General features: G+C 49.6%; 1 protein-coding gene across 16 annotated transcripts in view; it reads left to right on the top strand.

The window, feature by feature from the left end:
• The window catches only part of fynb (FYN proto-oncogene, Src family tyrosine kinase b), a 278,988-nt gene that overhangs the window by 176,152 nt on the left and 89,375 nt on the right, over positions 1–13,461 (top strand). For 3 of the 16 annotated variants that reach the window (XM_085997834.1, XM_085997831.1, XM_085997841.1), the window contains one exon: positions 4,352–4,480. The exons of the other annotated variants lie outside the window; for them this stretch is intronic. The gene's annotated coding sequence lies outside the window, so the exon portion shown is untranslated. The remainder of the gene's footprint in view (positions 1–4,351; positions 4,481–13,461) is intronic. 16 annotated transcript variants of the gene reach the window in all.

Below are 13,461 nucleotides of genomic sequence, written 5' to 3'. Positions count from 1 at the left end.
TTTAAAAGTAGGCAGTGAGGTGTTGAGGTAGAGGATTTAGGGTTAGGTTTGAGTTTAGGGAGGTGATGCTTGAAGTCTGCAACTTGTGGTGGCTTGGGCTGATGTTTGGAGGGCGGGGGGGGGGGGTGCGGCGGCAAGGCGAGAGAGAGAGAAATGGACTGAGGGACAGAGAGGAAAGTGACACGTACACATTTGACCAAAGTTGGAAGAGCAGATGGTTTACATCCAACAGATGATGCCCAAGACCTCCAGTGAGTTAATCTCAAGTGTCTGTTTTCTTGGGAACTCTGCCCCCCTGATGGTTGGAAGATGTTTTTAAGTAACCTTTTTTTCTCTCTTTATCCCTCAACCAACATAACAATCACAGATTATCTGGTCATTAGCACATTGCTGTTTGTGGGACCTTGCTGTGCGCAAATTGGTTGCCGCGTTTCCCACATTGCAACAGTGACTCCACTTCTAAAGTATTTCATTGGCTGTAAAACGCTTTGAGACGTCTGGTGGTTGTGAAAGGCACTATATAAATGCAAATCTTTCTTTTTGTAAATTGGATCCATTGGTAAACTGCCCTCGAATCCAATCCCAGATCGATTTCAATGCTGCATTCATCTCCATTTGGTATTTTATTTCCTTTTGTGCCTTATTTAAGTTGGCATTGAGTAACTGATTTGTTTGCAGACAGATCGGAATAAAAAAAATAAAACAAAGCCTCAACACAACCGCTGTACTTTCCCGAGCATTCGGGAAGATTGGCAGCCGCAGCCGATCATTTAAGCTTCCTCGTGTGGGCGTGTGTGTGTGTGTGTGTGATTGAACAGAGTATCCCACACACAGTCAGGGTAAAGTCTGAGAAGAGGTGGCAGAGCAGACAGCTGTGGGGGTTGTGCCTAAAGCCACAACAAAAAAGTCTTAATTTGCAGTTCCATTTTATTTTAATCTGCATGGGGAGAGGGAATCATCTAACCCCTGCTCTTGTGATGGATGTGGAGTCGTGCCCTTTAATAGTCTAGGAAGTGCAGTACAGGAGTGCTGGATTTGGCCATTGGATACGCATCTGGATCCAGTGTGTGAGAAAGACACATCGGCATTTTTCTAGCCACAGCGGAATGTCTGCACGCTTTCTTGCTTTGTCGAGGCTCAGCAGTACATATGTATCTATTAACGCCTCAGAACTCTAACCCTGAACCCTCGCACCTACTACTAGCATATGGCACAACCCAGTCCAAGCTATGAACACCAAATACAAAAACAAAATACTGCAGATGCTGGAAATACTCAGCAGGTCGGGCAGCATCTGTGAAGAGAGAAACAGAGTTAACGTTTCAGGTTGATGACCTTTTTCAGAACTGGAAAAAAAGCAGGAAATGGAACAGAATTTTAAGCAAGTGTAGGAGCTGGGAAAGGGGGGAGGGGATGAAAGAACAAAAGGGAAGGTCTGTGATAGGATAGAAGGCAGGAGAGGTTAAGAGACATTAAGAGATATTCAAGGCAAAAGGAGATGGTAATGGGACAGGTTAAGAAACAAAAGCTGGCTGTAGATGAAGTGTAAATTGCGCTGGCAGAATGGAAGACAGCTGCCATGTGGGAGAGAAGAGAAAAAGACACAGACAAAAAGTGTGGATAAATAAAACATATATATATGATGGGGGCTGAGGTTATGATCTGAAATTGTTGAACTCTATGTTGAGTCCAGAAGGCTGTAAAGTGCCTAATCGAAAGATGAGCTGCTGTTCCTCGAGTTTACGCTGAGCTTCAGTGGAACAATGCAAGAGGCCGAGGACGGTGAGGTCCGAGTGGGAGTGGAGCGGAGAATTAGTGACAGGCGACCGGAAGCTCAGGGTCACCCTTATGGACTGAATGGGGGTGTTCCGCAAAGCAGTCACCCAATCTGCGTATGGTCTCCCCAATGTAGAGGAGACCACATCGTGAGCAGCGAATACAGTATACTAGATTGTAAGAAGTACAAGTAAATCGCTGTTTCACCTGGAAGAGGTGTTTGGGGCCCTGGACAGTGGGAAGGGGGGAGGTATAAGGGCAGGTGTTGCATCTACTGCGCTTGCACGGGAAGGTGCCGTGGGAAGGGGAAGGGGTGTTGAGGGTGATAGAGGAGTGGACTGGGGTGTCGCTGAGGGAGCGGTCCCTTCGGAATGCTGAAAGGGGAGGTTAGGGGAAGATGTGTTTAGTGGTGGGATCCAAGCTATGAATGCCTTTCATTAAGTGAAAGATTTCGAGGTAGTTCACTGTCGATAGGCACCACGGCCAGTTTAAAAATTTTTGGTAGTGATTAGGATGGTTTATTCTTTGTGGGTTTTATCTAATTTATTAACATAACCTTAAAGAAGAAAGGGCTGAATGTCACCTTGATCCAATGTGCCATAATTGTTGCCATTGTGGACAGTAGATGATGGACTTACCAACTACTTAAGAAGTAGAAGGCTGCATCTATTTATGAAGTTCAAAATCAAAACTGCTAATTTCCTAATCCAGCAGCTGTCCGCTGCATTTGTTCCACTTCTGTAGATTAGCAGCTTTCTTCATCCTTCTCCAGTTTACTTTGGTGGAAAGCCAAATATCGGCCACATGGGCCAACGACTGTGTGCCGTGAGATTCGTAGGGATCAGAGAGCTCGTTTCTGGCCAGTATTTATCCCTCAACCAGCATCGCTAAAACAGATGTCACATTGCTGTTTGTGGGAGCTTGCTGTGCACAAATTGGCGGCCGCATTTCCAACATTACAACAGCGACTCCACTTCAAAAGTATTTCATTGTCTGTAAGGCATTTTGGAACAGCCCAAGGTCCTGAAAGCCGCGATATAAATACAAGTTCGTTCTTGTTTTCCGCCTTCTATTTGAATGTTGCTTCACGTGTTGTGGGGCTGGGCTTGGACACGCAAGAGCAGCCACTTCCAAATTTTCCTGTGCAGGGAACCCCTGCAAAAAATTGATGGTTCCTGGCACAGCCCCGCCCCCAAACACCCACCGCCATTAGTAGCAGGCCTCTTATGGGGAACCTCCTAACTTCCAAAGGAGAACAGCACTACAGTTACAGAAATTGGTGCTGGTATACAGCAAAGGGAATACTGTAACATGCTGCAAGGTTAACAACTGGAGAAAGAGACACACACTGTGCTCATAGTGCACAGACTGCCCGACCACAGATGGGCAGAAACCTCATGACCTCTTTGATCCCCTGCCCCCCCCCCGGCTCCACCGTTCGAAGACCTGTACAGCAATGCTAGCCAGTAGCAGCCACAATAACATGAGGAGGCGGGCTCCATCCCAAATCTTATTTCTGGGAATTGCAAATGAAATTTGAATGAGGTCAATGCCAGATTTCTAGATCCTTAATCACTCCAGCTCGGGACACTCCCAACCACTTACTGAATTGGCAAACTGATCTGTTGCTTTTTAAAAAAATATATATTTTTACTCCCGATTTTCTTTCCCATTTGCAATGAAAAAAAGTGTACAGAATAAACTTCCTGCCCGCATTAGTGTCTGTCGACAAACTCCAGTTTTGCTAAGCATTTTGCATTATAGTCACATAAACTTGTACCAATTCAGTTTTGACACTAAGCTTAAATATAAAGTTGGTGTGCCACACTTGACGAGCATGTCCCACCACCCCTCTCGTTGTTGATCTAAGGTACACTGAAGATCTGCCTTTGGAAGACCACCACTTGACTGTCCAGTAAAGGCAGCGATTTGCTTTGTATGTAGGGGAAATCTGAGCTTCCCAGTTTAAATCCTCATATTATTCCCAGAAGTGGGTTGTAGGAGGAGGCAGGTGTGGTGCATAAAGGCCAGCAAAGACCAGTTGGGCCGAATGGCCTGTTTGTGATGTAATTCTATGCCAGAGTTCTGCAATAACTTACTGGGAACCTTCTACACAACACTGGGCGTCGATGGGCTTGTTAGGTTTTTGTTTATTTAAGTGGGACAAAAATTGGTGTTTTTTAGTTTGGGGGGCGGGTGAAGAAAGTTTGTCCACTTGTTTTGATTTGAATGAACTTTCTGGAAAATTCAGAGATGTAAACCAGGTACCAAAAGTCAGTCTTTCTTTAATATGGAAAAAAGAAACTAGTCCTTTATTTCTGTGTCTGATATTGAGGCATTAATTATTAACTCTAGAAATAGCGTGGGCTCAAACTTCGAAGTGGGGAGGTGCACAAGTCAATTTAGTGACTAATCTACACAGAGGGTAGTGATGGGCTGTCCAGGAAGGCAGTGGTGGTAGATTGTACAGGAGAATTGGATGATGCTGGATGGAGTGGGCTAGTTTTAGTGTTTGAGACTAGTTAGAGGGACTGTAGCGTCTGTTCTGATCCTGTGCTTCTGTTTAATCTTAAAGATCTTCATCAGTAGCAAAGGCAACAACAACACTCGAGGCACAATCTTCGACCTCTTCTCCCGCCCCCATCTCCCAACCCAGTCCAGTTCTGGATTTGACAATGGACGGCAACCCTGATGATAACAGCAGGTGGTGAAAACTTTTTTTTAAGAAGTCAAACAGTGTGCAACCATACTGTGTTATCATTTAAAGCTTTCACACGTCTGAGGGAGTCTAAATTAATTATCCTTAACCTTACCGTAGAAACCAGCTGATTTGTTATCCACTGCTCTTTGTTTTGAGAACCCTGGCACGGAGCGATCAGATGGTCTAGGGCAATAACACTGATTCTCAATCTTGTCATGTTGATTCCATTTATTCTGATGTGCTCTTGGACCTGTTCATTTTGAGTGTTTTCAAGAAACTGATTTGGTGAAGGATATAAAAATGTATGCATATGAATGTAGTTTTTCATTTTATCCCCCCCTTCCTCTTCCTCTTCACTCCGCCCGTCCGTCTACCCCCAGCCAAGAGAGGAAGACAACGTGTGACACAGGCATCTACTTAGCTAGCATCAGTGCATGTCTTTGTCCATGGCTACGAGGAACACTTTGATAGAGTTGCAAAGTTCTGGAAATAAGATTCACTTTATTGAGGAAGTCCGACCAAATCAAAACTTTATAGTCCTAAAAATGAGACTGTGCTCCTGGCATGAAGCCTCGCTCGCTCAATAGGACTACAGATTGGAGAATCTGTCATGCAGGTCCGTGCACCTGACTTATTCCACTCCCAACTGTTTTAGCCATTAAAATGAATTGACTGCACTGACCTCCATACCCCATCCCATCGACCATTCTACATTCCGGTTGAGTGAGAGTGACGTTTCGCAATCTCAGGGTTTCATGTGTATCTTTTTTTAATTAAAATACAATGTCACAAAACAAGACTATAGATCCAAGCAAAAAGTAGTGCTTGATGTGATTTATAACTGGAGACATTGAGAACAGCATAAAAACAGCAAGATTTGCTGCCTGTGTGTGTGTGTGTGTTTATAGGAGTGGGATGGTTTCCCTGAAATGTTTTAGAAAAAAAAAATTATGATTCATTCTTGGGATGTGGGCATCATTGGCAAGGCCGGCATTTGTTGCCCATTCCTATTTCCTCTGCGAAGGTGGGCGGCCGTCTTGCTGAGTGGTTTGCTAGGCCACTTCAGAGGGCAGTTAAGCGCCAACCACATTGGTGTGGGGCTGGAGTCACATGCAGGCCAGACCGGGTAACGACGGCAGGTTTTCTGACCTAACGGACATTAGTGAACCGACTGCCTCCCAGCTGCTGCGTTCACAGGAAGCCTGGGAGCGGTTTACCCATCTACATCACTCATGCATGTAATATTTTGCTAGTGGCATCTGAGGCCAGCATTTCGGTACTGAAGAACAGTTTCCTTATCTTGACTCGTGTCCATAATTTTGTAAATTGGGCTCTGTTTAGGTATATACTATTGTTTGCCCCCCCCCCCCCCCACTAACATGGGTCTGTGTCCCCCCCCTGCAGAAGATTGGGTTGCAGTCATGGGGCTAAAAACTACTTTTAGTGCCCCTGGAAAAATTAGCGTCCCCGCAACGGAAATTGAGTGCTAGCGCCCCAAGAGGGAAGCGGGGCGCTACTGGAAGCGCCCTGCCTCCCTCTTAGGGCGCTGCGAGGGAATATCGCGGCACTACGTGCCACAGTATTGCAGGCCTTCCTCCCCTTAAAGGGGAGGGGCCTTGCGCAGCGCGACCTGGGGCCCAGCTGGGCCACCGGGGATCGGGAGTGCCGGCAAAAGAGCCCGTCACTCAAGAGAAGTGCCGGGCTCACGGAGCGCAGCCGTCACTCAGCGGGGGGCCGTGGACGGGTGCAGAGGCAGGTGCTGGCAGGCAGCCAGCAAAACAGAAATGGCCGCCCTGCACCTTGCCTTTAAATAGCGCCTCCCCGGCCGCAGGTAGGCCCCGTCTGACATGGCGTCCGGCGATATGTCGGGGCGCTCCCGAAGATGGCGGCCGGGGCGCTGCGCACGGCTGAATTTCACAGAAGGCGTTGGCGGTGCCGCGCCTGGGCACTAGTTGCTTTGCGCCCTGTTAGCGCCCTCTTAGGCGCAAAGCAACTGAATTTTTCCCCCATAGTTTCTTAAAAATAATAGTTTGTTTTATTAAAATGGCTACATGTTTTACAAGAGAAAACCCATTTAAAGATACATTACATTTTCTCTTTCTAGTTGTTGCCATGTTGTCTTTATCTCTTCCCTGCCCCCCCCCCCACCCCAATTTTTCCCTATCCAATGTTTTTCTTTTCTGAATGTGTTATTAACTCTCTTCTCTTCCCCACCCACCCCCATGCTTCCATGGGGCTGGGCACCCTCCAGTACCCCACCCATTTTTCTTGCAAGGTATTTTAAGGTGAGCTTTGGCAGACCTTTCGATCACAGGTATTGTAGCGAATCCTGATTCGTCCCTACGATTTGGGTTTGATGAATAGTCGGGAGCAGAAATCCTGTAGGGTTTTTTTTTCTTTCCCCCCCCTTTCCCATTCCCAGGGGAACAGCTCCCAACTATAGCACCCGTAACAGCATTGCAGCTAAGCCAGCACATTGCCAGAGATCAAACCTGGTGCCTTGCTGTGTCACTCGGGGACCGAGACTCTGCACCATTGGGATAGCTGCGTCATCATGTCGTCAAGTTAACGTTACTTTGCTCTAGTCCAGAAATTTAAGGGAGCGATCATTTTGGTCAAGATTCAGGGCCACATTTCTTGGATGACCAGGAGTGTTAGTCGCCTTTTGATTGGTAATCTGCAAATCAAAAGTGGGAATTTGTCACGGGCGCTAGCTCTGATTTAATCTCAGTTAATTTACTGTACTGAACCTTGAAATCGAAACCAAAATGCAGTAAATTCACAGTTTACTCCTTAGAAAATAAGAGAATGTTTGCATAAAATATGATTTTAGTGTCTCTGTTCCCTCTGGCTTGTGCAGTTTTGTCCATGAGCAAGATAGGAACACGTTCACATCTGAGTGAGATGGGGAGAGATATAGCAAGAAGATTGGGAGAACACGCGGCAGTAGGATTCTTTCATTGGTTCTTGGGATGCATCCTGAGGGCATTAAGGGTCAACCACATAGTATAGGACTGGAGTCACGTGCAGGCCAGACCAGGTCGGGGTGGACATTGACTTTTACAACAATCCGGCAGCTTTCATGATCACACTTTCTGGTTCTGGCCCACAAACTACCAGATTTATTGAATTCAGTTTCACAATTTGCCATGATGGGATTTGAACTCAAGCTAGTCCTGTACCATAACCTCTCGGCTATTTGTACGTGGTAAGTAAAGGAAATGCGTTTTGGGATATTTAAGAGATTGAACCGCGGCAAGTAATTACAGCTTCATTAGCCAAAAGATGGCTGCCGACGAGGCCTGCACTTCAGCTCTGCTGGTGGTTGGCGTGACGCAAAACAGGGAATGTTCAGCGGCTGGCTCCCTCCTCCCGCACTCCTCAATCGAGAGGAAAGTGCGCACTTGTGGAAGCAGAGCGACTGAGCAGTATCAGCAGTGCCAAGGCAGTACTTGCACTGTCGCAGAAGCAGCTTGCAAGGTCAATTGTCAAACGAATGGTGATTTTTGAACGAATCCTACATCCCATTAATAATTGAGGAGATGTGTCCGTTGACTGCGGTATGTTCATTCATGCCAGATGTGCATTTTTGAAAAAAAATGTTGCTGTCTGATGATGTCGTGAGAATAGTTGGGGGGTGGGGGGTAACATTGTTCAGTCTTTCTGTGCATCTGAGACTTTGTGAATTTAAAAAAGTAATTCCACTTGTATCATTCCTGGGGGATATTTTTAAGCATTATTTACATTTTCAGTTGCTATTTAGCAATTAATTTTGGTGATGTATTCTCACCATGTATTTTACTGACAGTTTTATTAATAATTTAATGAGTTAACACAGTTGATGCAAAACCTAACCTGGGGACACGTTAATTTATTTTTCTTAATGCACCGACTGTGCGGCACTTGAGATTTGAAAGCAACATTAAAATTCACGTGATACAGTAGTTTAACAGTTCTTTTGTTTTTAACACATGATCACCCCCAGTGGCACCGAGAGTTTACCCAGCGAATAGCTGAGCCACACAGACCAGGAACGTCACTGGTCTGTGTGTCTGCACTGAGCTGCGGTCGGTCAGTCAGGTAAGTGTGATGCAGTTGGCCTCAGCATCCCTAGGGAAAACTGGCCGGGATTCCTGCTCCTAATCAGCCAGCGTCACAGCCTTGGCTCAATCGTGGCACTGTCGCTTCTGAGTCAGGAGGTCACGGGGTCAAGCACCGCTCCAGGACCCTGAGGATAGAATCCAGGCCGACACTTCAGTGCTGTATTGAGGGAGTGCGGCATTGTTGGAGGCACCGTCTTTCAAATTAGATGTTTCTGGAGTTTAGAAGAATGAGAGGTGATCTCATTGAAACATATAAGATTCTGAGGGGGATTGACAGGGTAAATGCTGAGAGGTTGATTCCCCTGGTTGGAGAGTCTAGAACTAGGGGACATAGTCACAGGATAAGGGGTCGGCCATTTAAGACTGAGATGAGGAAGAATTTCTTCACTCAGAGGGTTGTGAATCTTTGGAATTCTCTGCCCCAGAGGGCTGTGAATGCTGAGTTTTTGAGTATATTCAAGGCTGAGATCGATAGATTTTTGGACTCTAGGGATATGGAGATCAGGTGGGAAAAGTAGAGTTGAGGTCGATGATCAGCCATGATCTTATTGAATGGCGGAGCAGGCTCGAGGAGCGGTATGGCCTACTCCTACTCCTGCTCTTACTACTTATGTTCTTATCTTAAACCAGGGCCGCATTTGCATCCTTGGGTGGATGTACAAGATCCCACTATTCGAAGAAGGGCATAGGAGTTGTCCCCGGTGTCCTGGCTAATATTTATCCCTCAACCAAAAACACTATGATATGCCTATCAATTAGTCCAATAAAAGGCGACGAGTTAAGAACGTAACTGAAGGTTTTTATTGGCTAAATAACAGAGCCCACCCTCGTGGGTGATCCGATCCAACAGGGAGGAATACTAGCCAGTCAGCTACCTTTATACCTGGGCAGGTAATGGGCGGAGTCGGAGGTGGTCAGCCCAGGTATAACAGTGCGACAAGAGGCGACCTCGTGTAGTGATGTGACAGTGAGAACAATATACAGTGGTTTACCACATTCACCCCTTGTTTAGATTAGAGTCCGGCGGGGTGAAGTGTATTACCAGCTCTGGTATGTCAGTCTGTCCGGAGGCTTCGTTAGCCTCTCCGATCGTCGCAGCGGCGGTGTTACATTATCCGGTGTTAAAGCTGGTGTCTGCGTAGTCGGCAAAGGCTCGTGGGGTTCCGGCATGCCGTCTACCTCGGCTGGACTCGGGGGGTTGGGGGGGGGGGGGGTGAGGGTGCGAGGTCTCGTAAGGAGACAGTGTCCTCCCGTCCGTCTGGGTAAGCCACATAGGCGTACTGGGGGTTGGCGTGCAGGAGGTTCACCTTCTCGACCAGGGGGTCCGTTTTATGGGCCCTCACGTGCTTTCGCAGCAAGACGGGTCCCGGAGAGGTCAGCCAGGTTGGTAGGGTGGTTCCCGTAGTCGACTTCCTGGGGAAGACAAACATTCGGGCATGGGGGGTGGTGTTAATGGCAGTGCAAAGTAGTGACCGGATGGAGTGCAGCGCAATCGGGAGGACCTCTTGCCAGCGGGAGGTTGGGAGGCCCTTAGACTTTAAGGCTAAGAGGGTGGCCTTCCATACCGTCGCGTTCTCTCTTTCCACCTGGCCGTTCCCTCGGGGGTTGTAGCTGGTGGTCCTGCTTGCTGCAATACCCCTCTCCAATAGGAACTGACGGAGTTCCTCGCTCATGAAGGAGGCGCCCCGGTCACTATGTATATAGTTCGGGAACCCGAACAAGGCGAAGAGTTTGTTCAGGCATTTAATGACCGTGTTACTGGTCATGTCTGGGCAGGGGAAGGCAAAGGGGAAACGGGAGTACTCATCAACGATGTTGAGGAAGTACACATTACGGTCGGATGACGGTAGGGGCCCCTTGAAGTCGATGCTCAGACGCTCGAAGGGGCGGGTGGCCTTGATCAGGCTTGCTCTGTCCGGCTTATAGAAGTGCGGTTTGCACTCAGCACAGATCTGGCAGTTCCTGGTCATGGTCCTGACCTCCTCGATGGAGTATGGCAGGTTGCGGGCCTTAATGAAATGGTAGAGTCTGGTGACTCCGGGGTGGCAGAGGTCATTGTGGAGGGTCTGAAGTCTATCACTTTGCGCGCTGGCGCATGTAATGCGTGAAAGAGCATCAGGGGGGTCGTTCAGTTTACCGGGCCGGTACAAGATCTCATAATCATAGGTGGAAAGCTCGATTCTCCACCTCAAGATTTTGTCGTTCTTGATCTTGCCCCTCAGCTTGTTATTAAACATGAAGGCAACCGAGCGTTGGTCGGTGAGGAGGGTAAATCGTTTGCCTGCCAAGTAGTGCCTCCAGCGCCGTACTGCCTCCACAATTGCCTGGGCTTCCTTCTCGACCGACGAGTGTCGGGTCTCGGGGCCCTGTAGGGTCCTTGAGAAGAAGGCTACCGGCCTACCCTCCTGGTTAAGGGTAGCGGCTAGGGCGAAGTCGGATGCATCGCTCTCCACTTGGAAGGGGATTGACTCATCCACTGCGTGCATTGTGGCCTTGGCTATGTCTCCCTTAATGAGGGAGAAGGCCGCGCACGCCTCTTCCGTGAGGGGGAAGGATGTGGTTTTCAGGAGGGGTCTGGCTTTGTCCGCATAATTGGGTACCCATTGGGCATAGTAGGTGAAAAGCCCCAGGGTTCTCCTAAGTGCTTTTGGACAGTGGGGGAGGGGTAGCTCCATGAGGGGGCGCATTCTTTCGGGGTCGGGGCCGATGACTCCGTTCTCTACTACACAGCCAAGGATGGCAAGGCGCGCTGTGTTAAACACGCATTTCTCCTTATTGTAGGTGAGGTTCAGCCGTTGGGCCGTACGGAGGAATTTCTCCAGATTCACGTCATGGTCCTGCCGGTTGCGGCCGCAGATGGTGACGTTATCGAGATAGGGGAAAGTGGCCTGTAGTCCGTTCTGGTCAACCATCCGGTCCATCTCCCGTTGGAAAACCGAGACCCCGTTGGTGACACCAAAGGGGACCCTAAGGAATTGGTAGAGGCGGCCATTCGCCTCGAAGGCAGTGTACTGGCTGTCCTCCGGGCTGATGGGGAGTTGGTGGTAGGCCGACTTGAGGTCGATGGTCGAGAATACGCGGTATTGTGCAATCTCATTGACCATGTCCGATATGCGGGGGAGGGGGTATGCGTCCAGCTGGGTGTATCTGTTTATGGTCTGGCTGTAGTCGATAACCAGGCGATTTTTGTCGCCGGTCTTGACTACCACCACCTGGGCACGCCAGGGGCTGCTGCTCCCCTCAATAATGCCCTCTTTCAGGAGTCGCTGCACCTCAGAGCTAATGAAGGCTCTGTCCCCAGCGCTGTACCGCCTGCTCTTAGTAGCGACAGGTTTGCAGTCGGGGGTGAGGTTAGCGAACAGGGAAGGTGGCGGTACCTTGAGGGTGGATAGGCTGCAGGTGTTACGCGGTGGGCGGTTTAACTTTCGCTGGTTGTCGACTGTGAGTGGGGGGAGGGGTCCACCGTATGCTAGGGTTACACTTTGGAGGTGGGATTGGAAGTCCAGCCCTAGTATGACGGCAGCGCACAGCTGGGGGAGTACGAGGAGTTTAAAATTTTTATACTCTGTCCCTTTAACCGACAATGTCACGACACAGTAGCCGCTGATGTCTGTGGCGTGCGACCTCGATGCCATCGAGATGCGGCTGCGCGTTGGCAGGACGGGGAGGGAGTAGTGGCTCACCGTGTCTGGGTGGATGAAGCTCTCCGTGCTTCCGCTGTCGAACAGGCAGGTCGTGGCGTGGCCGTTGACTTTGATGTCCATCATTGAGCTGGCCAGGTGGTGCGGGCGGGCTTGATCCAGGGTCACGGAAGCTAGGGTGTAGATGAGCGCGTCGTTGTCATGACAAGATGGCGGCGAAGATGGCGGCCCCCGTAGTTCACATGAGGCTCTGTTTAAATCGTTTGCCCCGCACAAAGATGGCCGCCCCTGCTGTTCCCATGAGGCTCTGCAGGCTTCGGCTGCCCCGCACAAAGATGGCCGCCCCTGGTTTTCCCATGAGGCTCTGCAGGCTTCGGCTGCCCCGCACAAAGATGGCCGCCCCTGGTTTTCCCATGAGGCTCTGCAGGCTTCGGCTGCCCCGCACAAAGATGGCCGCCCCCAGGGTTCGCATGAGGCACTGCTGGCTTCTGAGGATTTGCTTCTGCAGGCCTTGGAGAAGTGGCCTTTCTTGAGGCAGGTTTTGCAGGTCGAGTTTTTGGCTGGGCAGCGCGACCTCGGATGCTTCTCCTGGCCGCAAAAGAAGCAGCCAGCGGCCCGATCGGGGTTGCCTGATGTCGGGGCCGGTACCGGGGCTAGCGGGCCCGGTCGGATCCGTGATGCAGACGCTGAGGTAGGTCCCGGGGGCAGCGCTGTGAAGGGTGGTGGGGTGGGGGTCGGGCCCGAGTCCCAGGGTCGCGAATAGTACCTGGCAAACGCTTCCTGGTCTTGCTGGGTGGCCTCTAGGGTGAGGGCGAGGGCTTCGGCCTTGTCCAGGTCTATGTCCTTAGCTTCAAGCAGTCTTTGCCGTGTGTAGTCGGAACGTAGGCCTCTCACCAAGGCGTCGCGGACATTGTCTTCCATGTTCGCAGTAGCCGTCACCGCTTTAAAGTCACAGTTCCTGCCGAGTTGTCTCAGCGCTCGTGAAAATTCAGCTATCGATTCTCCTGGCTGTTGCTGGCGAGATCTTAAGAGATGCCTAGTGTACATGTAGTTTACCGGGCTCCGGTACTGCTGTTTCAGTAGGTTGATGGCGTCGTCGTACGTAGTCATGTCCTGGATGAGTGTATATACTCTCGGGCTCGCTTGGGCTTTCAGGACTCTTAGTTTGGATCTCTGAGGGACGACGGCTTCCTCCAGGTACGATTCGAAGCAGTCCAGCCAGTGTTTGAAGTCGTTGGCT

This window comes from Somniosus microcephalus, chromosome 9 (assembly GCF_052327205.1).
Source record: "Somniosus microcephalus isolate GS21.2 chromosome 9, FLI_Smic_1.0, whole genome shotgun sequence".
In the NCBI taxonomy this organism is placed as follows: Eukaryota; Metazoa; Chordata; class Chondrichthyes; order Squaliformes; family Somniosidae; genus Somniosus; species Somniosus microcephalus.
The sequence above is the reverse complement of the archived record's forward strand: the minus strand, read 5'-3'. Positions and strand labels throughout refer to the sequence as shown.